Consider the following 24,223-nt stretch of genomic DNA (forward strand, 5'->3'; position numbering starts at 1 on the left):
ACGAGCTGAATTATTTAAGGGTTGTAAGGAGTTCTACTTTTGCTGCGTCTGACCAGAATACATTGTTACGAACAAGTTCTGATTTGTCTTAATGCTCATGTGAAAATTTTAGATGTGCATCTCTGTGTTTCTTTTTTAGCAGAGAAGATTTGTGTGAATGTAGGAATGGAGATCACTGCATTTCTCAGTGTGACTATTGTTCCTGCTGCTTTCAGGTCATCCTGCAATTCTTTCTGAATGCTGGCTTCTCTCTTACCTTCCTTATCATTAGTCTGAGAGAAATCTTGCATGATGTAGTTGTCTGGGGACAATAAGTTGTATATAGTTACAAAGTAGTTAAAAGACATTACGCATGTAAATTTGAAGTGGGTATATGAACTTGAAGTATCTTGAACTACAACAACAAAAATGTCTGAAAGTCTGAGTCATCAAAAACTTGCAACTGTCTGCAATTAGTTATCTAGTTCAAATTAGTACAGCAAGCATTATCGCGCCTATGATTTTGACCAAAATAATTTGCTTTTTTCAAAACATTTGAATACCTTGACTCATCCCAACATGTACAGAATCAATCATCTAGAACTGTCACTGGTCAAAATGTTCTCAGCACACAGTATATTAATATTGTGATAACAATAGATAACAATGTATTGTTTTCTTAGAGATCTCTTAGAGATCTTTATATTCAATTAAACTGGTAATCTTACTACGAACATCCAAGACTGAAAGCTGTCTCAGTTTTGAAGTTGTGAATAATTGCAAACCCCATTTCCAGAAAGGGCAACCCTGCACCTTATATTTATTTTACAAAAATTTTACAAAATGTTAGAAATTTGAGGAAAAAATTGAGGAAATATTTGTTTTCTGGGCCAGAACTACCTCATGTCTCCTTTTTGTCTTACGCTACTTCAATTAATAATTTTTGTAGAATTAACATCACTATCAAAGAGTGACTTCTGAGCAATTACATTTTCCGCTAGGTGAGGAGAGGGCTGTTTATCTGATGAGAGTGCTGTGGGCAAAGGGTGGTATATCTGCCTAAGTATGTGTGTACATTTAATTGATGGGAGGGGAGTGGGTGTATGTGTGTGTGTGTGTGAGTGTGGAATTGGGCTCAGATGAGTCACTCAGTGAGTCACTCAGTGAAGGTGAGGGGGAACACTTACCCAGGGTGGAACACTGCTGAGACTGTCAATGAGGTCTGCTAACACTACCTGTTGTGAGAGCAGCTATTCCAGACCACCTTTGTTTTTCTTGACTTTTATGCTTTATTTTGTAAAGAAATCCTCTAACATACTTCTGAGGCAACCCTGGCTTTCCAGTCTTCTCTTCTCTTCTCTTCTCTTCTCTTCTCTTCTCTTCTCTTCTCTAGTTCCATCTTCCCTTTTAAAGATTTTTCATCTCTTTTCAGGTTCCCTCTCATTATGCACAGTATCTCTGGCTCTCTGCGTCTGAAGTATTTATAGCCACAGTCCTATTCACCGTGAGGGAGAAACACAGAAATGGCTCGGAATTCAATTTGAGCTTTTATGAAAGTGTGACAGGGCCAGATTTAGAGGCAGCCAGTCCTCCCTGGAGGAAGCAAGAAAATGCCTCCCATTACATCAGCGTGCAGGAGACAGTATGGGCCTAAACGCTTCCCAATGGGACACAAAAGGCTTTCCATATCTCAGGGAGAGCCACAAAACTTTTATGACAGAGGGCACAATGATTCATGGAGGCCTTAGAATAGGTCTTAAATCTGCAATGCCAACAAAAGGTGAAGCTCTAGCCACTGCTTTAGCACAATATATTTGTGATTATATGATGCTGAATCAGGGAATGAGGCCTTTGGGAGTGACAGTCACATTTAATCACTGATCAGCATGCAACCAAGTGTCACAGGATGCCATGTGTAATATAGAACTGTTACACTTATACTAATACACCATTTACAAGTACATAAAGGTTGTATGGTGCCATAAAGGACATATTAACAGTTGCTGACTACTCAATTTTGTTAGAAGTTGTTCAATTACAAATCCATATGGTTCTGTAATGTGATGGGAAACAGACACAGGTATTCAACCAGGTTATGGCTTTGTGTCTGGATTAGTAACCCACTACCTAGAGCAGGAGTCGGCAAGCCAAATGTTAAGAGACATTTTGTCCTTTCAACAGAAAATCAAACCAACTTGGGAGCCACAACATTTTATGTCCACTGTACCGTCTTAGCTGTAAATATGTCTCAATTTGTTCTAATGTACTAGTCTAGTCTAAAATGTCTTTGCTCTGCTTTAAGGTTTACCTCAGCTATAGCTGCTTTTCGCATCCGGTGGGATACCTTTCCACAAAAGTAGCAGTTTCTCTCAACAATTGACTTTTTAAGAGGTTGAAATCAGCTTCTCATTCGCCACCTTTTTGTTCAAATTTTTATGTTCCACCTTAAATGGTACCTAAGGCACTAAAATGTAACTGCTGCACCATTTAGGGTGGAATGTGTAATGCTGAACAAGAAGACTTTTTAGTGACTTTTTAGTGTCTGAGAGTTTCTTGTTGCAGATTAAGCATATCAGTAAACCAGCTGGAGTGCTTTTAGTCCATTCGTCTCCAAATTATCAATGTTTGTCTAAAATCTAAAAGCGACTAGCTAGTTGAGATTGTTTTCTTTAACATGGTGACCAAAAGACTGTGCACCAACCTTCAGGGTTAAAAGGTGAATTAGCAGTTATAGGCTACATTTTCTCTAGTATTTAAGATGATTTATTGCAGAGCAGAGCATTATTTCACTCTAAAGGAGGATTATTTTATTTTTACTGAAATACCTAATTCTGATGTGGAGCCACAACAGTGCTGTAAAAGAGCTGCAGTGGAATAGTGACCTAGTGGAAAAGTGGCGGTAGAATAACTACTTTTGGCTTCCTTAAGAATCTCTCAATGGAAAGTGCTTTAAAGGAATACTCAAGTGTTTTTCAACCTTATCTCTAGGTGCTGCATCTGTAGGTACGCTTGTATTACTAAGGACAGCAATTTCAATGCTATTCCTTAAATTCAGAAAAGAAATCCCACAAAACACCTTCATAACAAAAGCCAATGGGCAGTTGCATCGGTTCTTGAATACTGTCTGTATTAGTGAACCGTTAAAAAAATATGGAATATTCTTTTAATGAACCATCCACTTTTGGTAACCAAAGGATGTTCTTCCATGGTATTGCTTCAAAGAACCCTTTTGACAGCTTTAATTATTTTAGGAATGTATCATATTCACCTCAAAGAGAGAGAGAGAGAGAGAGAGAGAGAGAGAGAGAGAGAGAGAGAGAGAGAGAGAGAGAGAGAGAGAGCGAGCCAAAGCTTCGGTGCATGTATGTATTCATGTGTGGAGACTATGTATGCATGTTTATGTGACAGAGACATAAGGAAATGGAGCATTCTTCAGGAAAATGAGGAGAAAGAGAGAGACATGGAGATTAAGCACACTGGACCTGCTCTGACAGTGTTGTGACAGCGCTGCATCTCCTCAAAGCTTGCACTAGCAGTAAACAACTTCCTTTGTCAAATAGTGAATAATGTGACTGCGGTAGTGTAGAGCCAGCATGAGTGCCTCTTTTGGCACGAGCTGAAATAATTAACAATACTGAAATCTCTCTAGGATTGAGTGGGTATTTTTGGATACATAGGTCAATGTCACTTTTGTTTAAGCCGGAGCTGAGAGGCTGACAGAACACTGGCTAAAATCAATACTGATTAAATGAATAGAAGTGAGTTCCATACTGACAAATTAAATAGAGCTGAAATTTATTTACAGACAAAAGCTCAACCCACTCAGATGTGTGTGTGTGTATGTGTATGTGTGTGTGTCTCCCACAGTCTCACGGCTCCCAGTCATCGGTGTGTCTCTCGCGCTCTGGCTCCCTCAGCACGGCCACGGTAGTTTGTCACTATTAGCAACCGCCTGCTTGCATGGGCAGCAAGGGTATGCGTCACATGACCATGCCTCATCCTAGTGAGAGGGAGGAGGAGGTGGCTGCAGTGAAGAAGGCACCACTGCCTCATTTCTGGCAGGACATGCTGTCATCCACAACCTTTGATCCACCACTCATCATCTTCTTTGCCTCATTGGCCTCTGATTCATGACTTTATGTTTAGAGTTTGGAGGAGAGATTAAGCTTCAGCTTCAGCTTCAGCTTATATTACACTTTCAAACTTAAAGTGGAGGTTCAGGAGTCACAGCAACACTGCACAAGCAGCCAGGGTTCAGGCTGGAACTATGGATGGTTTCAGGGGCTAAAATAAAAAAAAATGTAGATGTAACAATAGTGTTTATAAAATGAGTGGCCTTAATTAAAGTCAAGTTTGACATTACATTTTGACTAGTTATCAATAAACACGGACACAGGAGAGCACTGATGGTGCTCTTATAATGCGTTATAATAAAACCTAAAATAAAGCTTGACACTAGCTCTGTCAGTTCATGAACATTTTTGACTTTTTGTCATGTAAATATGAACACGCACCAACTGTATATTTTGTAATTTTTCACTGGAGCTACAAGGCTAACACAGCTAGCAACTAGCTCCAATACAAAAGTATAGAAGGAAATTTTAGACTCCAAACATTTGACAATTGACAACATTTGGGAAGCAGAAACAACTGTGTGAATATTTTGGCCAGACCATTGCGTTAAGGCTTATTACCCAATAAGCACTTTGAAACTAATATATCATCACTGTCTAAAGAAAAAGCAAAATGGTAACTTTACTGGGGAAAGAAAAACAGTCATTACTTTCAATGTAGGTTAACGTAAAGAGGGTTTATTCCAAGTGTTTCTGGAGCATTGCTACTGGACCATTCATCATAAAATTTTAACACATTAAGCACGGCTGCCATGTTCAAATTGTGTAGAAAAATCTAATTCGATAAAGGGCGTTAAATGATTTTCTTTGGACAGCATCAATATAAGTATGTACTGGCACATGTTCTAATTAGCAAAAACAACTACTTTAAAATCTCGGAAATTAACCACCAAATGGATTGGCCAGGCTTATCACTCTGTATATAATTAAAAAAAACGTGGTACTTCCATCTTGATCAGGAAGTTCACCCATTGCTGAAACAGGCATTCTATTGCAAACAGACAGCTGGTAAATCTCCATAGAAAAGCATTGCTAATGGAATGGGACACTCTGGAGCAGTCACACATCATTGGCTCGAGGGATATAAAGCTCCCCAGCTTTAAAGCAGTGGGGCCTGGGAGATGAAGCACCATTTAATACTATTGGTACTATACTAATCATCTTACATATCTACCTGACCTCACTAAGGCTCTCATGGCTGAATGCAATCAAATTCTCACAGCAATACCCCTGCATCTACTACAAAGTCTTCCCAGAGGGTTAGAGATTGCTACTGCAGCAAAGGGGGGACAACTCCCTATTACTGCAATACACTTGATTTTGGAAGAAACATTAGACAAGCAGGTGTCTACAGACTTTTGAACATATACTGTAGTAAGATCTGGTCCCTTACAGTTAAAATCATGTCAAAATGACCAGGGCTTTCGTGTCCCCTTCCTAATGAAGTAGAATTACTTGCTCCTCTGCAGAAAGCACAAAAAACGTCTCAAGACCTCGTTCCTCCATTTCTGTTCGACACGTCTTGGACCTGCTGTCCTTGCACACTGTGTCCCTGTGTCCCAGTTCCTGAGCGGAAATCCTTGGCTACAAAAACGCTTTACATGCTACTCCATCATCACGGTCAGAGAGCACATGCGTCCACCATCGCTGCCCTGAGGGAACAAAAAGTGGCTAATTGGGTAGAAGCTGTGCCCTTTTGAATCTCCTCTCCAGCCAATGAACAGCGGCCGTGCCTCTGCCAGCCAGTGTTCCGCTGCTGCATTTGGCTGAGAATGCAGCTGAATGCCCACGGCTGCTGCGCTTTCCTGTGGCTGGATGCGAGTGAGTAGCGGATTAGCATTGTGCTGATTAAAGAGAGTTTGGGTTTAGTCAGCCGAGTCCTGTTAACCATTCTTTCACGGCACCACAGCGAGCACACAAGGTCTTAAAGCGATAGTTTGGCAAAAACAAAAAGCTGACATATATTTTTCCCTTTACCACAATTGTAGTCAACTTTATATTTCACCAGTTAACATCATGCAAACTGCATGTCTAAATAAACACATGTGCCAAAAACTGTGTCTAATTGTTAAAAGAAGACCTGCCAAAATGAAAAATGTCACCAACGCTACATCTGTTGCCTTGATTGCAAACATGCCTACTGGCATCCTACAATGGTACTGCAGAAGACAAAAGTGAGATTTTCTGGTTAAAACACTCAAAAAGCTCTTTTTTGATTATGTTTCTTGAATGCAGGAGGAAGTCTTAAAAGCTACAATTGTTTTGGGTGGATTTTTAGGCGCAGGGTGTTTTGAATTTTTTTTTTTTTTGGAGATGCAGAAGTAGGCAGATAGCTAACCTCACTGAAAAGCAAAGTATATTATTGCAGCCATATAACTGCAACACCTGTCTTCAAATGACAGAAATTACTAGTCAGATGAGGAGCTAAAAGTCCAGTGTCAAACTAAAAGTTAGCATAGTAACAGGCTAGTTAAATATTTTACCTCAGTTTGGCTCTTATTCTCTGGCCAAAAGGGTCAAACTTGTGTCCGTCATCCATTTGGTCCTGAATCTCTGTTTACTTTTATGCTTTTGTTTGATGACTGAGGTAATAGTCATGTTAACAGTAGTGTTTGGTTGTATTTGTTAGCCTATAGATCAAACTAGTCTGGCAGTCAGGATTGTTTGACACCACAGAGATTGCCAATAGTTATATGATGTATTTGTACAGTGCATGCTAGGTATTGTAGTGAGAGAACAGTTATGAATATAAACATGAAAAAATGTAAAATTGGGAATTCTGTTAAACCAATAATGTTGAGAGATATGATGCTGCACTACATAATACTCTATAATATTCACAACAAATAATAAGCTATAGTTTTAGGTCACAATAGCCTTTTACGCAATATCAAATAGGTTTATTACACTGTATGACAACGTCTATGAAATGGATAAAAACACTAGCAGTTGACAGTTGAATTTTGTTTTGTCTTTTTTCAAAGCCTCGCAGCAAGAAGGGCCTGGGTTCGATTCCCCGGCCGGATGACCAGGGTCCTTTCTGTGTGGAGTCTCCCCGTGTCTGCATGGGTTTCCTCCAGGTACTCCGGTTTCCTCCCACAGTCCAAAGGCATGCAGTCAAGCCAAATGGACATGCTAAATTCCCCCTAGATGTGAATGTGTGAGTGAATGTGTATGTCTGTCTGTCTGCCCTGTGATGGACTGGCGACCTGACCAGGGTGTATCCTGCCTTCTGCCCAATGACAGCTAGGATAGGGTCCATCTTCTCCCCCCCGGAAGGAGAAGCGGCTTCGAAGATATGTGTGTGTGTGTGGTTTGCTACAATAGTCTTGTTGCCGACTTCAAACACAAAACACATCTTAGATGATCAGCTACATTTGGAGTTATTGTTTGAACCTTTTAGTCAAACTATTCCTTTATTTTTTTCCCTTATGGTCCACATCTAACATTTTTCAGTCTCTCTTTATCCCTTTGAATGAAACAGAATGGTTTTGTGTCTGTTTGTGTAAGACTGACACCTAAATGAATTCTGTTCTGATTGGCTGCCTTGTATTGTGCCTCATTGAAAAAGCAGTCAGGATTGAAGCAACTTCAGGACTGAATGGGCTTAGCTAAAGTGCTGTAAGCTGAATGCGGCATATACATAAATGTCCAGTTTTTTTGGAACATCAAGAAAACACTAGGCCAAAATGCAAGCTTATTTTCTATATCGTTTTTGTCGGAAGAAAACCTCCTATCTCCAAAATGAGAACTTTACAGGAGAAGGAAAAAACCTACTTTACATTTAATGTAAGTCAGTGGAACCGGACCTTTTTCCAAATAATTTTAAGTCACTTCTTTGGTCCATCCATGATGAAATTTACATACAATGTAAAGAATAACAGGCATTTTCAAATAATGTCAACAACAGAAAAACATCAAAAATGGAGATACGAGGTTTTCTTTCGAAAACCGCAATATGGAAAGTATGAACTGGAGATGAAACTGTAAATTTTGAGACTTTAACAATATTTCACAATATGGAAATTTGGTTTTCTTGATACAGGCCCTTTAATGTGTGTGGTCAGCCTTTCAAAAGCATATCTTCTACTGCAGCTGGACACTTGGTGCAGTCTTCTGCTGCTGTTGTGTGCATTCCTTAGCTCTTGATTGAGTTTCATAACTGGGAATACAGAAAAAGAAAACAGTATACGTAATTCTCCAACAAATAAGAAGGAAACAAGGGATTTGGGTATTTGTTCAGAGTCTAAAGGAGCCCAAACAGAAGAGAAAAGGCAGAGGAGAAGAGTTGAGACATGGCGGCTGATCTGCCATTGATTCCGAATAGAAAGAGAGTGCAGGCTTTGGGCTGTGTGGAAAAGGGTGGGAGCCTATCTTGCTGCTTTGGAGAATGAGAGCTCACATCAACCAGACAAGAGGCTAGACTAAGCCAGGATTAAAAGAAAGAGCTTGACCTACTTGCCTTTGAGAGAACCACAAACCAGAGCAGAGTCTACTATCTGCCCCTTTCGGCATTGGAATGCATTAGGTCTGGGTTTGTGGCATTGGAGACTGTGATTAAAGCTGTCAGAAGAGAAAGCTCAGTAACACTTTATCTGGATAGTCCACTTTAGATGCTTTGTAGATACTTAATTTACTTTCAAGTTACATTCAACTAAATATCTACTAAACTGGCTATCATTTTCTTTAACTCTAAACCTGCTCTAATCTTAACTTAAACTTAAACCCAGCCAGCCCTAATCCTGGTCCAAATACTAACCCTAACCCCACCACTGCTTAGAATCAACTGATTGTCAACAAATAGTTTGTTAACAATTTGAACATCCGTAGATAATCTACAGGAAACTATAGTGGACTATCCAAATAAAGTGAGACAGAAAGCTCTCTTGAAAATGAAGCCATTTCCAAGAAAAACACTTAACTGTCACCTCACTTGCACATGAAATTCACCCTGCTGTATCAGAAAGCCTTAGCTGGCTCTCCTAGAGACTTTAATGATCAATTAGGCATTACCTCTGAACTGTAGACTCTTTATTTTTGGCTGATCTTTCGTTACCCATGATGTTCTCACTTAGTTGTTAACTCAATTGATAGTCCATCAACCCTAATTCTAAGTCTTTTTGAATATTTCTAATAGATTTCCCACATTATTCACTGGTTTATGTCACAGATCTTGCCTCTGTTTGATCAGAATGTTCATGTGTAATATTAATGCCTATTTATTTCATCTTATTTCCATCTTATTGCTTTGTGACAACGTCCATTAAAAGAGCATTATGCAAATAAATTTGAACTGAACCTTCACTATAGGTTCAAAAGTTTGTGGATACCTGCTTATTCAATGTTCCTTCCAAAATAAAGGAACTGGCCAATAACTGATCTTTGAACCAGCAACACCCACCACTATTCTATGAAGGCTTCACACTAGATGTTGGAACATTGCTGTGAGGTTTTGATTGCATTTAGTCACAAGAACTTAGTGGCACCAATGGCATCCTATTTATTCCCAAAGGTATTCAATGGGGCTCCATTACTCAGAGAGAACACAGTTCCACTGCTCTGGGCCTCAGTTCTACCTGATGATCGGCAGTGGGAATGGTGACCCTAGGCTCATGTGCACCTGCTCTAGACATGGATATTTTTGAACACACAGGAAGGTGTATCTTCAGGAAAGGGCTGGCCATTCGATTTCTGCTTGCAGTTGGTGGCAGCCACTAGCTGAAGCTTTTAGAGTTCCCAGGCACACTAACTTAGGCAGAGCATTTGCTAGTGTCTGCATTTATAAGCAGGTCATTTGTCATTGTAAATAGTGTGGTTTCAGTGCTGTGTTTTGCACAAAAGGCTGAGCTAAAATTTTTCAAAGAGGACATTTTTACCTCTAAATAATGGCTGACTAGAGAGCAGCTGTGAAACCTTGTCCTGAGCAAAGGGAGCAAGAGAAACTGGCCTAGACTTATCAAAAGCAGTGGCCCGGATCTCCTATAGGGTTGTGTTAGAGACACTACACAAGAGATGCTGTCCTCCTGAGATACAGGCTGGAGCCAAACTGTAATGTTCCGGCTTTGAGCACAGCAGAGAAAAAATCAAGAGCCGCAGAGTGGGGGCAATAACGGAAATGGCGAGAATCAGCCTGAAAGAAGAAACACCGATCCAGGCAGGAGTGAAAGGACGATGAGCATGTGGAGGAATGAGAGGAGAGAGCAAGAGTGTAAGAAAGAAAGAATGAGAGAACTAAAGAAAGAAAGAAAGAAAAAGAACAGAAGAACCCAGAAGATAAACTAATCACCAAACACGCAATGCAATTTTCTGGCTCTGTGCCTCCACTCTTCCTCCCTCCCCCCTCGTCTCCGGGCTCTTTTACTATTCTGCTCACATACTCCATTTCTCCCCCGCTCCATCTATCAGACTGTACCATTTCACGTCCACCCCCGCTGCCGCACCCTCCCCCACCCCCCAATTTCACAGACCCTGCCGGACATATCCACTCTGCTTCTCCATGCAGGAGGGGTGTGTGGGGGGAGTGAGAATGGCAGAGGTAAATTACAAAGGAGGGAGGGATAGATGGGATGGATAGAGGAAGAGTATAAGGAAGAGAGGGTGTGGTATACTGGGGAATAGAGGTGTTAATCTCTGACAGTGATTCAGTTTGATTATGATTATTAAGAAGATAATTGAATGAATGAATTATGAAATCCCAAATTTCTGCATGATATGATTGATATCGCTGATGTTGGGGGAAAAAAAAATCTTTTTGATGATTTTCAGTTTTTGACATCATTTGAAAATGCTTGTTGTGTGTAAATATTATGATGAATGGACTAAAAGAAATTATGAAAAATTACTTGGAAAAATGTCTGGTTCCATTGTCTTACATTAAAAGTAAAGTAGATTTTTTCCTTCTCCTATAAAGTTATAATTTTGGACATACAAGGTTTTCTACTGAAAACAGCGACATAGTTTTTGAATATACAATTGGGACAACACTCATCAACACCCATACCATGGAAAACAGATTTTTTTTTCTTTTTAGAAGTAAAAAAGTATAATGTAGTGTAAACTTTTAAAACGTACCATTCACTCCCCAGTCCATCTGACCTATATACTATTGCTGTTGGCACAAATCTTTGACAAGGAAAAGCAGATCCTGTCTTTTAACTGAAATATAATGTAAAAACACTTTGTACCAAGTAATCTTTTGACTGTTTCATCACTAACTGCAATGATAAAGAAACTAAGCTGCAAAAATGTTATGAAAACCAACGCCTTTGCACGTATCCCCCTATTCAACCTATAGCTGCTTAGCTCTTGTTGAAGTTATATAGAGTGTTTTAGCCTAAACTGCTTTTTGAGTAAGGCACAATACACCCAATCAGAACATGGCTAATTTGACATATTTCAGTCACATAAAGGTTCTAAGCAAATAAAGGTTCCTAAATGCTTCCTACGTGGAGGTAGGAAGAATCTTTAATTACCTTTCTATTACCAGACTGTGCTTAACCCTCACTGCAGTGCTGCACAGATAGAGAAGAGTGTGCACAGTGAACAGAAAGCAGCTGCCACGTGAAGCTCTCACAGGAGGAGGGGGTGTTTAAAGAACGTTTGATAGCACATGTGTAACGGTTCATGGCGTTCCCCAGGCACCCGCCTTGCAGCTTAGCGATGCCTTTGTGATGATGATAGATGCGAACATCTGCATATTCGCGCTAGCACATTTACAGCGACATTTAGGAGAGGTTCCTCCATCAAAAATTCACGAAAATCAGAGCTGTGTGTGCTTATTCTTAGCATGCTCTACTCTGAGAATCCTAGGCAGATAAACAAACACAATGACTGTTCTTCTCCCCCCCTCCAGTTATTTTCATTCATCTTCACTTTCTAGGGGAATCATAGTGGAGCTTTAGTATTTAGAGGAAGCTGTAATCAATTACAATTATCTAAAACTCCACTAACTGTAGAGGCATTAGCGCTCCTGGGGGGGACAGTTTGATTTCCCATGCCGCTGGGACTGAGTTTCCACAGTTCTTGGCCCTCGGAACATCCATCATAGTTCACATGGTCATGATCCGGCTCTAGCACTGTCATACTGCAGGCTCGGAGTTGCTGAGGAGCAGCAAGCTGGCCCCAGGGTGTCTCTCGACACTGTGAGAATGTCCCTGGCCTGCGCCTGGCCATGCCAACGCATAGTGGCAGAGAGGCCATCAGTGTGTGAGGCACTTCTGGGCTAGCAAGCCTTGACTAACTTTGATCAATAGCCACTCAGTGACAGGAATTGATCTTTTGGCTTTGCCAAAGGGGCTATAATGGTATTAAAAAATTCTTACATGAGTAGTGGAAACACACATGCTGAAAAAAAGATTCTTAAATGGTTCTTAAATAAAGGAAATGGGTCTATTTAGACAATGACTTCTATATAGAACCATTTCATGTACAAATGGTCCTTTGCATAGATATTTAGAGATCTTTAGAAAGATGTCTGAATTTATTGTATATAGTTTGATGTAAAACCTTTTTGAAAAGGGTTCTATAGAGCACCAAAAAGTGTTCTTCTATTGCTACAAAATTGACATAAATAGAACCACAGCCTTTACTAAAGAACCCTTGACGAACCATATTTTTAAGTTGGTTGTGTTTACATATACATTCATTTGTTTGGCAGGTGCTCTTTTGGTACTACTACAGTTTTTACCTTTGTAAATGCTCTGCTAATGTTAGCCAGTTTACAACTACAACAAAGGTATGAGGCAGTGAAATGCTTTTTTGCATGGTTTTAGAAATAGGGCAAAGGTGCCATACTTTAAAAAAAAACAAGCAACTTTACATTTAAAGCGGTGGTAGGAAACTGTTTGTTATGTTTGGAAATCAATTGTTAAGTATAAAAACCCTGTAAAACTATAATGAAGGGCATTTCATTGCAGTATGTTTCACCTGAAAAAAGTGAGTATGATTGAATTCCATATTAATATCATAACACTATTATGTGCACAGGAGTTTGGAAGCAGTTCAATGACAAATACACACAAATACAGAAGTGTGTGCTGTTTGCTATGTTCTCAGCTAGCAAGTTAACTAAATAACAATAGCTACACTATACTATAGTACGTCATTTATTTTGAATTCAAATATCTTTTAGAAGAGCACTAAAGCTAAAAGCAAACGTGATGTAAAAAGGTCAATACAAATGTCTATTCCTGTGCATAAAATCATCCAAGGTGAGATATAAATGGTCATTTTTTTCATGCCTGCTGTGGCAGTATGCTTTTTGCTATGTTGTTATAAAATGGAGTTGCAGTGTTGGTTGAGTTTATGTAGAAAATCTGGTTATTGCTGGCAGAGGCACTTAAATAAATATGATCTAAACTGCACTGAAGGCTGTAGCCTTCCCACTTTTTCACAGGCTTACCCAAAAAGTTATTTCTGCTTATGCCACTGAACTACACGCTATATACTACACTTTAAATAACAATGAATTTTTATGCAAAGTTAATTCAGTTACGCCATATGTTTCCATTCAAACAAATAAAGTCAGTGTACACAGACTTTGTTTCCTCAAAATAAGGTTCAATTGTTGATGGACCAAACCTGAAACAGGGCAACCCATTTGAGTTTCATAGGAACAGAATTCTATGTGGATCAAAACAAACAGTTTTCATTCACTAAAGGAAATGCACTTTTTATATACTTTATTCTTTTTTTATGTAAACCCATAACTCAAAGAAATTCATTTATTTAATGTCGACATATTTTCAGTTAGTAAGTCCAACAACCTAGTTGGTTAGTTTTTTAAAGTGTATAACATGCTTTTGGTTTTGATATGGCCAATGTAATGTCGCAACCAAGAGCTCTCTCTTTTTGCCCAGTGTCTGGACATTTATAAGTAACTCTAATATTGTCTATACTATTACCCTAATAGCTGTGTATAGTGTAATATGTCCAAAAAGAATTAAAAGAATAAAATAATATCAACAAAAATGAAAAAGGATAAAAGGTATGAAAAAAGACTTCAGCCACTGAGTTCTCATGGAAAGAATGAAAAGGTCTTTGCTTTATTGAGCATCAAATGGAAAGATGGTTCCTGGTCAACCACAATGCAAAGAACATCTCAAAACATCCCTTTTTATTTCCCCGTGGGGTGATGAGATAATCTCCTGTAATGTGGAGCAAAGAGGAAGCGGATGCACGTGCTGAGAAATGCAAGATTTATTTGGGGCAAATTCAGGATCATAGTCAAAACAGTCCAGGTTCGACGAGCCAACATAGATATAAGGAGGGACAGACATAACATAAATGCACATGGAGGAGTGGGAGGAGCCAATTGTGACATCTCCCCACCCATTTATGCAATTTCATACAAGTTTAGCTTTAGATTAAGGCTATTAAACCAGAGGGTTGTATAAATAGTTCTGTATTTATAAATGTACCAAATAGACCAAAGTTCTACATGCACATGCTACCCTACCAAAACACTCTGCCACCCCTATAAAAACTTTCCAGATCCACCACTGACTACAACATTTCACCAGGCTCTTGGTGTGAAACATGGTGCTAAGGCTATGCTTGGTGCTGTTTATTCCATGCTTAATTGAGGTTTTCCAGCCAAAGATTTAGGCCAGTAAAACTCCTTTTGCTCTATTTTAATAATCATTAGAGGAGTAAAGCTAGAGCCCTCTCTGAGCTCTTTATGTATTTTGAGTTATACTGCTCGTAAATGGTATCATCACTGTAGAGGTTGCTATTATCAGCAGTTGGGTTGAGTTGTGGACTTACAGGAAAGCATTCAGCGAGAGAGGAGAACCTTGGACACACACACCCAGACAGGGAAACCTTGTGGCTCCTGTCAGTGAAGCTGTGCCACCTCTTCCAAGGCTTTCATTTCATTCATAAAACTCCAGCCATGTCCACACTTCCCACTTAGCCAATTCAATGAGAGAGGTCTCGTCTTTCATTCAATACCCAAAGATCTCTAACACACACACACACACACATACACACACACACACACACACACACACACACACACACCGCTTGCTTATGAACATGAAAAGCATACAGCAATCTGATCCTTCATTGATCTCTTCTGGGTGAGAGGTCTGAACACAGTATATATATATATATATATATATATATATATATATATATATATATATATATATAGAGAGAGAGAGAGAGAGAGAGAGAGAGAATGGGGGAGATATGAATGAAAGGGTGAGAGAATAAGAGAAAGAAAGGGAAAGAGTAAAAATGGGAGGAAAGACAGTGGAGAATTAGAGGAATAATGAAATGAGAGAAATAGAGGAGACTGGGAGGAGAGATAAGGGAAGAGAGTGAAGAATGAGAGGACAGGGAGAGAAAAGAATGAAAATAAAAGTGGGTGAGAGAATGAGAGAAAAAGAGAAAGGGAAAGAGAGAAAATGAGTCAAGAGAGAAAGAAAGAAGGACAAAGAATGAAAGAGAGAGAGTGCGAATAAAAGGTAGAGACAGAAAAGAAAGAAGTGAAAGGAGAGGGAAAAATGAGCAAAGAGAAAGACAGTGAGAGAAGAGACAGAAAGGAAAAGAGTAAAAGAGAAAGACAGAGGGATGAGAGTAAAAGAAAGGAAATGAGAGAAGACATGGCAGTGAGAGAAGAGAGGGAGAAAACGGGAGAGTGAGAGAGACAGAAAACAAGGGAAAAAGATAGAAGGTGGAGAAAAGGTGGAGAGAGGGAAAGAAAGAAAGAGGGAAAAGTGAATGAAAAGAGATACATAGAGAGAGAATGAGAGAATAGGTCAGTGTGGCTGTGCTCATCGATGCATAATGAACATGCTAGAGGAGAAAACTAGGGAAGAAAAAGGTCAGACTGGCAGCGATGGTGACACAGACGCATGAACCATCAATCACTCCTGTCCACGCACGTTAGAGAACTGAACATTTCTCCAACTCTAAAGGATCAGGCTCAGAACTAACCTTGGGGTTTGGAAACAACATGAGGTTAAAGTTTTTGTGAAGGATTCAGTAAGTTAACCTTTTACGACTTTCTGTTTTTTAATCCACTTTCCTCTTTTAAAAGAGATTCCTCAGTGTTCTTGTTGCATTCATTCTGTTATGAAAGGTACATGATTTAACAATTGTAAATGTGGAAGATTATCATTTTCTTTTTGTCAGTCACAAACCACCATTTTAGGCATACATTTATTCATATTTCACTGTTAATGTGATAAAACAAATCAGTAATAAACACTTTACACACAGAAAGCTCTGACTGCCCTGATCCATTTTACGACGCTGAAGGCCCAACTCCTCTGTGGAAAGACTGACAAGGCGTCAAGATAAAATGGGGTTAAAAAGGAAAGAACGCAAGATTCTAAAAGCTGGAACATCATCATCTGGCTACACAAAACCAGCTGAGAGACATTCCCCTGCCACACCATTACTATTCCACACACACACTGGGCATGTCAATGTTCCAGACTGGCCTTTGAGTCAGACAGACAGATGCATTACATCAGCAACACTTACTAATACTGGCGTAGAGATGACATTGGACATCAATCCATGTAAACCCACACAAGCAGATAAAGAAGATATCTCCAAGCTCCCAAAGGAGCACACCCCCACACAGAGAGAGAGAGAGAACGAGAGAAAGAGAGAAAGAGGTCATCCCATCAGTTGAGTCTGCTGTGTGTGGTGGGAAGTGGGGGCCCACTCCCACTATGATAAGGCAGGTCATATTTCCATTCCTCTGCTGCGCTGAGAACCTACACACAGGCCTGTGATTCACTGTGACTCAGTCCACCAGCCTGCCACTTATTGCCTTTCAGCTGGCATGTCTATGTGACATGTACAGCCAATTTCATTTCAGACAGGAGGAAAAGAAAAAAAACAGTTCAGTGCTGTACTGTTTAATATCTGCTAAGAGGAATTAAGCTGTAAAAACAGCACATTTTTTCATTCATGTCACAAAAATCAATGTATTTACAAATCTCACCCACTGAGCCTACAGCAGTTTAGCTCCACCTATTCACATCGAAGTGGTAAGGAGTGTTTCTCTGCTTTTGAATGTTTGCTATCACATTAAGAATTTTGAGAAATGCAGGATAAACAAACAACAGAGGCCAGAAGAAACAAATATCAAACATAGATGAAACAGCACGAGAATACAATACAAAGACCAGCAAACTCACAGAAGAAAACACAGGGCTTAAAGGCAGGGAAACAACGAGAGTTAACGATACACAGGTGGACAATACAGGTGGTACAATCAGGGGCAGAGTCTGAAAACAATGGGGCAGGACTGGGAAGAAACAAACAAAAGCACATGGACAGGACTGGGAGGTAAACACAAGCACATGGACAGGACTGGGAGAGGCCAATCATGACACCACCTTTTTTCTAGGTTTATGTTTTATTTCTTTTAGAAGCAATTGTAGGGAGCTTTTAAGAGTTCATTTAAGTCAGAGGGAGGTAACAGGGGTTTTAGGACTAAACATAAGTTTTGCTTTGTATGGGTAGAGATTTTAATGCAATGGTCAATATTACAGATTAAGTAATCACCAGTGATACGTATTTCTTTTACACAATGTTTAATGGTTTTAATCTAAAACTTAATCTAAATACTATGAAGAAAAAAAAGCGATTTCAAAGGGTCCTTTTTTATTCCCTGGTCAATTTATGAAAACTAAGCAGCATCTACAGCTCATTTTGATGTCACAACCATGAGCACATTTTTATTATTATTAAAGTGTTATTAATTAGTATTACAAAACTACAAGATGTTGGGAAATCAATTAAACGCTGTGATTTTTATAGTTAATTGGAGTTAAATGTATCATTGCAGTCTTCCAAAGAATCCAGGAGTGGCTGAAGCTTCATTGGTCCCAAAGGATTTATTGTGAACTTTACAGGTTTTTTTTCTGTACATTATATTTTTGAACAGCAAACAACATGCAATGCAAGGCAGCAAATCATAAGAAAGGTATTTTTTAACATGTCAATCAAGACAAAGAAAAAGAGAGCTGTTTATTCTGAGAAATACAGAGAGGTTGGAAAGTATCATGATCATGTGTTGTACAAAAATAGATCTAAGCAAGTGCACTCTATGTTTATAATTAACCAATATATTTGCTTAGCCAACACAAGAATCTTGTGCATTTGAGGTTCTGAGATGTTCTTTTTTTGTTGCTTTTTTTCCTGAGGTGATGGTGGGGTGGAGGAGGATGGAAAGAGGGGAGTATTGAATGAGTGGGGAAAGTAGGACAGAGGCGTGTGTGTGGGCTCTCTAAAAGTCTAAAAGGACAGCTCCTGTAATAAGGGCTCAGCGGGTGCTTTCATACAGTACTCTCAGAACACAGGCCACAGTGAGTTTAGTGACCACCTCTCTGAAAAAGGCCCAAAGTGTGCTTCATAAGGAAAAACTGCGGTCCCACTTTTTGATTCTTTATACATGTTCAGATACTCAAATTATTTGCAAACTGTCCAGGTGGAACTTTCAATCACATTAAGATTAGTACCAGTTTTAAGGTTAGGATTAAGATTGTGTTCTGAATTGTAGTTAGGTAAATTTTAGGGTACAGGGAAAAACATGATTGTAACGGAGAGCGAGGAGACGGACGCATACGCTGAGATAAGCAAGATTTATTAGGGGCAAATCCAGGGTCGTGATCAAGACGGTCCAGGGTCATAGAGCCAATACGGACAGAATCAGGTACAGACACGATGAGCAACACAAACCGTTCTAACAACAGACCAAAACATCCAACAGAGACCGATACATCAAAAAAAGACCGGCAAACACAAGGGGCAAACACAGGGCTTAAATACAACAGGGATAATGAGGGACAGGTGGAAAACAGGTGGAGATAATCAGGGGAGGAGTTACAAAACAAGGGACTGGACTAAACCAAAACAAAAACGCACATGGGCAAAACCAAAACATGAACACATGGACTGGGAGGGGCCAATCGTGACAATGATGATTGGTTTCATGATGCTAATCAAGATGTTAACATATAATCGATTTTAAAGGGAATAAACTAGGTCTAAACTAGGGTTTAATGTCATTTGTCGTGTTACGCAGTATTAGCACATTATCACTCTCAGCCTCGGTAGTGCGTATGCATTTGGATTTGTTCATCTCATCATTTGTGTAAATAACTGAGAATGTAGATAACTTGGTAATATTGTAATATCACCAATTTACAGTCAAAAATCTAAAGATATGCCCGGACACATCTTGATCTAAAAGGTTAAACGCCAAAATCCTACTTTACAGACTCTTGTGGCACCACTATAGGTGCGAGTAAATATGTTTGAAACAGATGTAGTGATGATTACATTTTTAATTTTTATGCCATAGAAATGTGTTCAGCCTATTTAAAATCTATTACAATGATTTTACATTAAGTTAATCATTCACATTTTTCATTTCTATGTTATATCTAACAGCAAAAAATGTATTTCTTTTCATTTGTCACAGATTTCCTGAAAGCACATGCAAGCTGATGTATAACCAGCTTTTCTCATGCAAGCAACATAGCAGCCAGATATGTGAGCCAGTAGCCCCTCTTTGGAATAGCCCAAGCTTCCACAAAGCCCCCCCCCCCCCCCCAACTCACTCCTGGAGCCAAGCGTTTCAGAAAAATGTCAGAGTGAGACATTGAGAACAAATTGGAGAAGACAAGCCCCTTGAAACTCAGCGTTTTGAGGAGGGGTGAGAAAAAAAAGGCGCTGACGCCAAAAGACAGCTGAAATCCAGACAAGCCACCACTCTCCTCCATCCCTCTCCACTGGCTCAAGCACTCATCCCTGACAATCTCCCTCCTCTGTTCTGTCCGCTGTATCTCTGCTGGACACCTGGACCAGGTCTCTTTTAGGACGAATAAAAAAACAGAGAGAAATCTCCCTCTTGCCCCCTAACTCCCCACCTCCCACTCATGAGCAGGAAACGGAAAATTAATTTCCCTTCTGATCACAGTTTTAAGGCGCCTGGTGGAGAGACGGATATGCAGAGCAGGTGAGCACAATGCTGAAGAGACAGCAGAATGTAGATGAAGACAGACACACTGGCCCACTGAAAACTGCCCACCAGCTGCTTTTATACCGCAGTCCATTTTATACCGCAGTCCATATTTAGGAGAGGGGGCATCAAAAATGGGTTACCGCCATTAGAAATTTGGCAGTTTTTACCAAAATGGTTAGGATTAGTCCAAGAATAATTTAGGGACATTTTGCTTTCTTTCAAAATTTGCATTTTCTCCAATTATTTTTTCCAATTATTCTGGGATATTTTCCAATTATTCTGGGATATTGTGGAAAACTGAAATTTCTTCACTTTTAAATCAAAACAGTCTAATGTGGCATGTAAAAATTGTTACAGGATGATACGGAAACTAAACTTCAGTTGAGCCTGTTTTGATTTCATTGTTTGATTTGTTCACTGATGTCACCAATTAACCCCTTAAGTGGCCCCAAAGTTTTACTACACAATTCTGCAACCTAAGAACAGCTCAACCAATTTACATTGAAATTCCTACAGGTACTGAATAATAAGCCCTAGGATGTAATAAGCTTGAAATTTTAAGGGGTAACTCTATATATCACTGCCTGTTCGGCCTAAAGTGGTTAAGGAGTGTTTAACTTGGACTGCTTTTTGGGTGAGGATAATAAAAAGCAGCCAGAACAGAGGGCATTGACATGCCACTTTTAAAGGCACAGCAACATGATTGCATTAACTATACCACACACCCTGGAGTGTTTTGCTTTTATACAACAGTTCAAATAAAGAGTGCAAAGAAGCCCCAAACATTGCATTAAATGTGCTTTATTACTGGCAATTCCTTCGACCGAAAAAGGATTAGTCTTTTGTGTTATGGATAGAGCCAAGCAGTAATATGTACAATTTTTTGTCAAAATTGAAAGACTTTGAATTACTTCACATTATATAAAATTTAAATATGGTGTCCATGTGTTGCTGTAAGCCACCCTGCGAAGCCTGAAATCAGTTCGTTCCATTTCATACATCTTTGCTTGTTAACATTTACATACACTTGTTGGATCTCAAATCCAAATTCAACATTATGCTAATGAAGATGTGATCATATAATTACTTCCTCATAAGAAACAACCTTCACTAAGTTTTGACTGAGCTCTCTTTGAATACACTTTCAATGTGCTTGCAAATGTCAGATTTTTCCATTCGTGGGGTTGGAAGCACAGTTGATGCTCCAAAATATTCTTCCACACATTGTGTGCAATTACCTATTTGAGGTGGAAAATCCCTAAAATTTACATAGTGTGGCTTTAATAAAACTTGCAATGGATTTTGCAACACTCAGCTTCATGTTCAACAAAGTGTCTTACTTGAAGGATAGGTGCATAATTAAAGGTGCCAGTTCTCTATTGCTAAAAGCACAAATTGAAGAGGTTGAAAAGGTGATTCAAACACCTGGAGGGTTTGAGTACTGACCAGCATAGACATCAGAGTGATGTAAAATGTTTTTCATATCCATAACTATACTATTCAATAGTAGCTATACTATAATTATTTTTACAGATATTCACATACGTGAAAGCCTTTTGTTTTCTTTAAAATAAACCTGGTTATTGTTTAAAATGTTAGGTTAATGAAAACTGAATTTTTTTGGAATTAATCATGTAAGTAATCAGTAATGAGTGCAAACAGCAACCACAAGCTTCTACTTTCACATGCACATGTAAAACGTAATATGTATAGGTGTATGTGTAAGTATTTGTACGTGTGCACCTGCATGTCTGGAATTACTGCTCACATCACAGTCTGTGGAGCAAGTTCAGTCAATAAGTCATTAGTGGCCAGTGTCTCAGAGTCTATGATGTTGCTTGGTTGCCTGGTGTACGTGTGTACCTCCCAGCCCATTCACATGCTTAAGCGGTGGCTGCTTCACATCCCTGGCCTGTGTCTGAGACCAAGACAGACATATCAGAGCAGCAGTGAGCTCTGATTTACTCAGTGTCCATTTGCTCTGGGAAATTTTGAGAGCAATCTTGTGTTCACTTTGGCACTAGTGAATAATGCATGTGAATAGACGGGAATATATGGGTGTTGTTCCATGATGATCCTTCTGTAATGTAAGCAGAACTGGACAAAATGTCAGACAACTCTTTCATGTTTGTTTTTTCCCCTGAAGTCACGAGCTGAAGAAGTCTAAAACTGCTCTCACTCTGAAATTGTTTAGTGAACAGTGAAATACTTTCAGCACATCCACAAACAGCATCCAGTGACACACAGCTACAATACCTTTTTACAAACAAGCCACTGGGTGTACCACTGGGTAGTGTGGCTCTGTCTTTCTCTCTCTCTCACCCTAACTTCCTTACCCTGCTGTGCTTGATATAAACTGTTTTTCTTAACTCAACTTTTATTGCAAGTTTTTATCCAAAGTAATGCTGGAGTTTTTTATTTGTTCATTCATCACTCATCACTTTTCATACAATGTAATAGGCAGCTGGCATTTTCAAATGAAAACCAGACCAAAAAGCTTCTGATCTGACATCAATGATATGAAAAGTAAATATCTAGACTGTTTCTGAAACTGCCCAAAGCCCTGGGGACCTCCTCCAAGTTCACACTTTGGTAAAGGAAGGTGAAGGACTGAATTATACTACTGGTCATATTTATTTTTTAGCTTATTGGCTATTTTACTTAACTACAGTGGCTCAACTAGAAAATGTCTTCTTCTCTGCCATGTTGGTCTGACATCTGTGAACACAACCATCCCTTCTGAATAGTCATTGCCTGTATCTTAACTAATTTTGGAGACTGCTGCTTAGTGTACCGTGATATGGCCCTTGCTAAAGGGCACAGAGAGGGTGCTCGTGAATAATCCTTTGAAAAGCAAAATAAGAGATGGAACACCCTTCAGCCCTGTAGGCCTCAGGGGCATTCAGAAATGAGGCAAGTGCATCAATTGCGTTAATGTGGACAGGGCTATTGTCGCGGTACCCTCAGCCAAACTCTGCTTCTCCAGTCTCTTGCCATGTCCATTACCTGGTTTTAGTTTGTAGGCCCACCTTGTAATTGTCTGCACCTGTGTCTAGTTATCTGTCCTTGGATGTATCCAAATAGCCAAAAAAGTTGCTGCTTCTTCCTGCTGATGCAGCACTACATTGTAAATTGATTATCGCGACACCATCTCACTGGCTGTCATAGTGCCAGAAGAGATGAGAGAAGCTGCTTCAAACTCCTGCGGAAGCATCTCCAAGTGGAATATACATATATTGTGTACGCTGCCCTAAAAGGCTTTTATAGGTTTTAGTCTGACATCACTGCATGCACTCCCAGAGATCACATTTTGTGTCTTATTTGTATCACATATTCTCAGTCATTTTGTACTTAATGTAAATTAAACTTAAACTTTATTAATAATCAACTTACTTAATCTACTATTAACATCAAATTTGATGATGCAGAAATGACACAGCTGTCCAATTTCTCCATTACTCTTACTGCAGTCCTCCCTTCCACCCCTCCATTTTCTCCCAGGGTAGAACAAGAGCAGTAGCAATAGCTTTAGGACACTGCCATTGTCTTCCCATTGGCAAATACTATTTTGCTCGCTTGTTTGTTCCTTGTGTTTATATTTACAACTGTCTCTTAAGTCACATTTCTTGTTGTTCTTGTCCCTTTGTTGTCATTATGGATAGCCTTGTGCACTTCATTTCTGCTTGCTTGTTGACTCGTGCTGTTAGCCAGGACTTCAATAAAGCTGTCTCACACATCACACCTGCCATGTTACAGATATACAGGAATACAGGTTGTCCAGTTATGATAAGCTAACACTAACAGTAAAAAATTTAATTAAAATAATATTTGCTTAAGTTCTCAAACCCCTCTATGATTAAGGCTATAACATTAAAAGATCACAATCTTCATCCAGAAATCAGGTGTAATATCCTGTCAGCGATGATTCACGAGTGCTCCGTCAAATATTTTACAGCTCCGTCATGTGATTTTTAATCACGGTACATTTTTAGTAGACAGTGGTGACTAATATGTGAACAAAGGGTTTTGGTGAGGGGAGAACAGTACAAAGCATATCAAACAATTCTGACAGCAGTAAAGGATGAATCAGAGACAAATCTGACCAAAAAAATACAAAACG

General features: G+C 39.4%; 1 protein-coding gene and 1 long non-coding RNA gene across 2 annotated transcripts in view; both read right to left on the reverse strand.

Moving 5' to 3' along the window:
• The window catches only part of xkr6b (XK, Kell blood group complex subunit-related family, member 6b), an 84,866-nt gene that overhangs the window by 20,580 nt on the left and 40,063 nt on the right, over positions 1 to 24,223 (reverse strand). The window lies entirely within an intron of this gene.
• On the reverse strand, positions 3,758 to 5,966 carry LOC108435016. The gene is made up of 2 exons (XR_001858412.2): positions 5,506 to 5,966; positions 3,758 to 4,263 (listed from the first exon to the last, which is right to left on the reverse strand). It is a non-coding gene; the product is annotated as an uncharacterized LOC108435016 (long non-coding RNA).

Source organism: Pygocentrus nattereri, chromosome 4 (assembly GCF_015220715.1).
Source record: "Pygocentrus nattereri isolate fPygNat1 chromosome 4, fPygNat1.pri, whole genome shotgun sequence".
Lineage (NCBI taxonomy): Eukaryota > Metazoa > Chordata > Actinopteri > Characiformes > Serrasalmidae > Pygocentrus > Pygocentrus nattereri.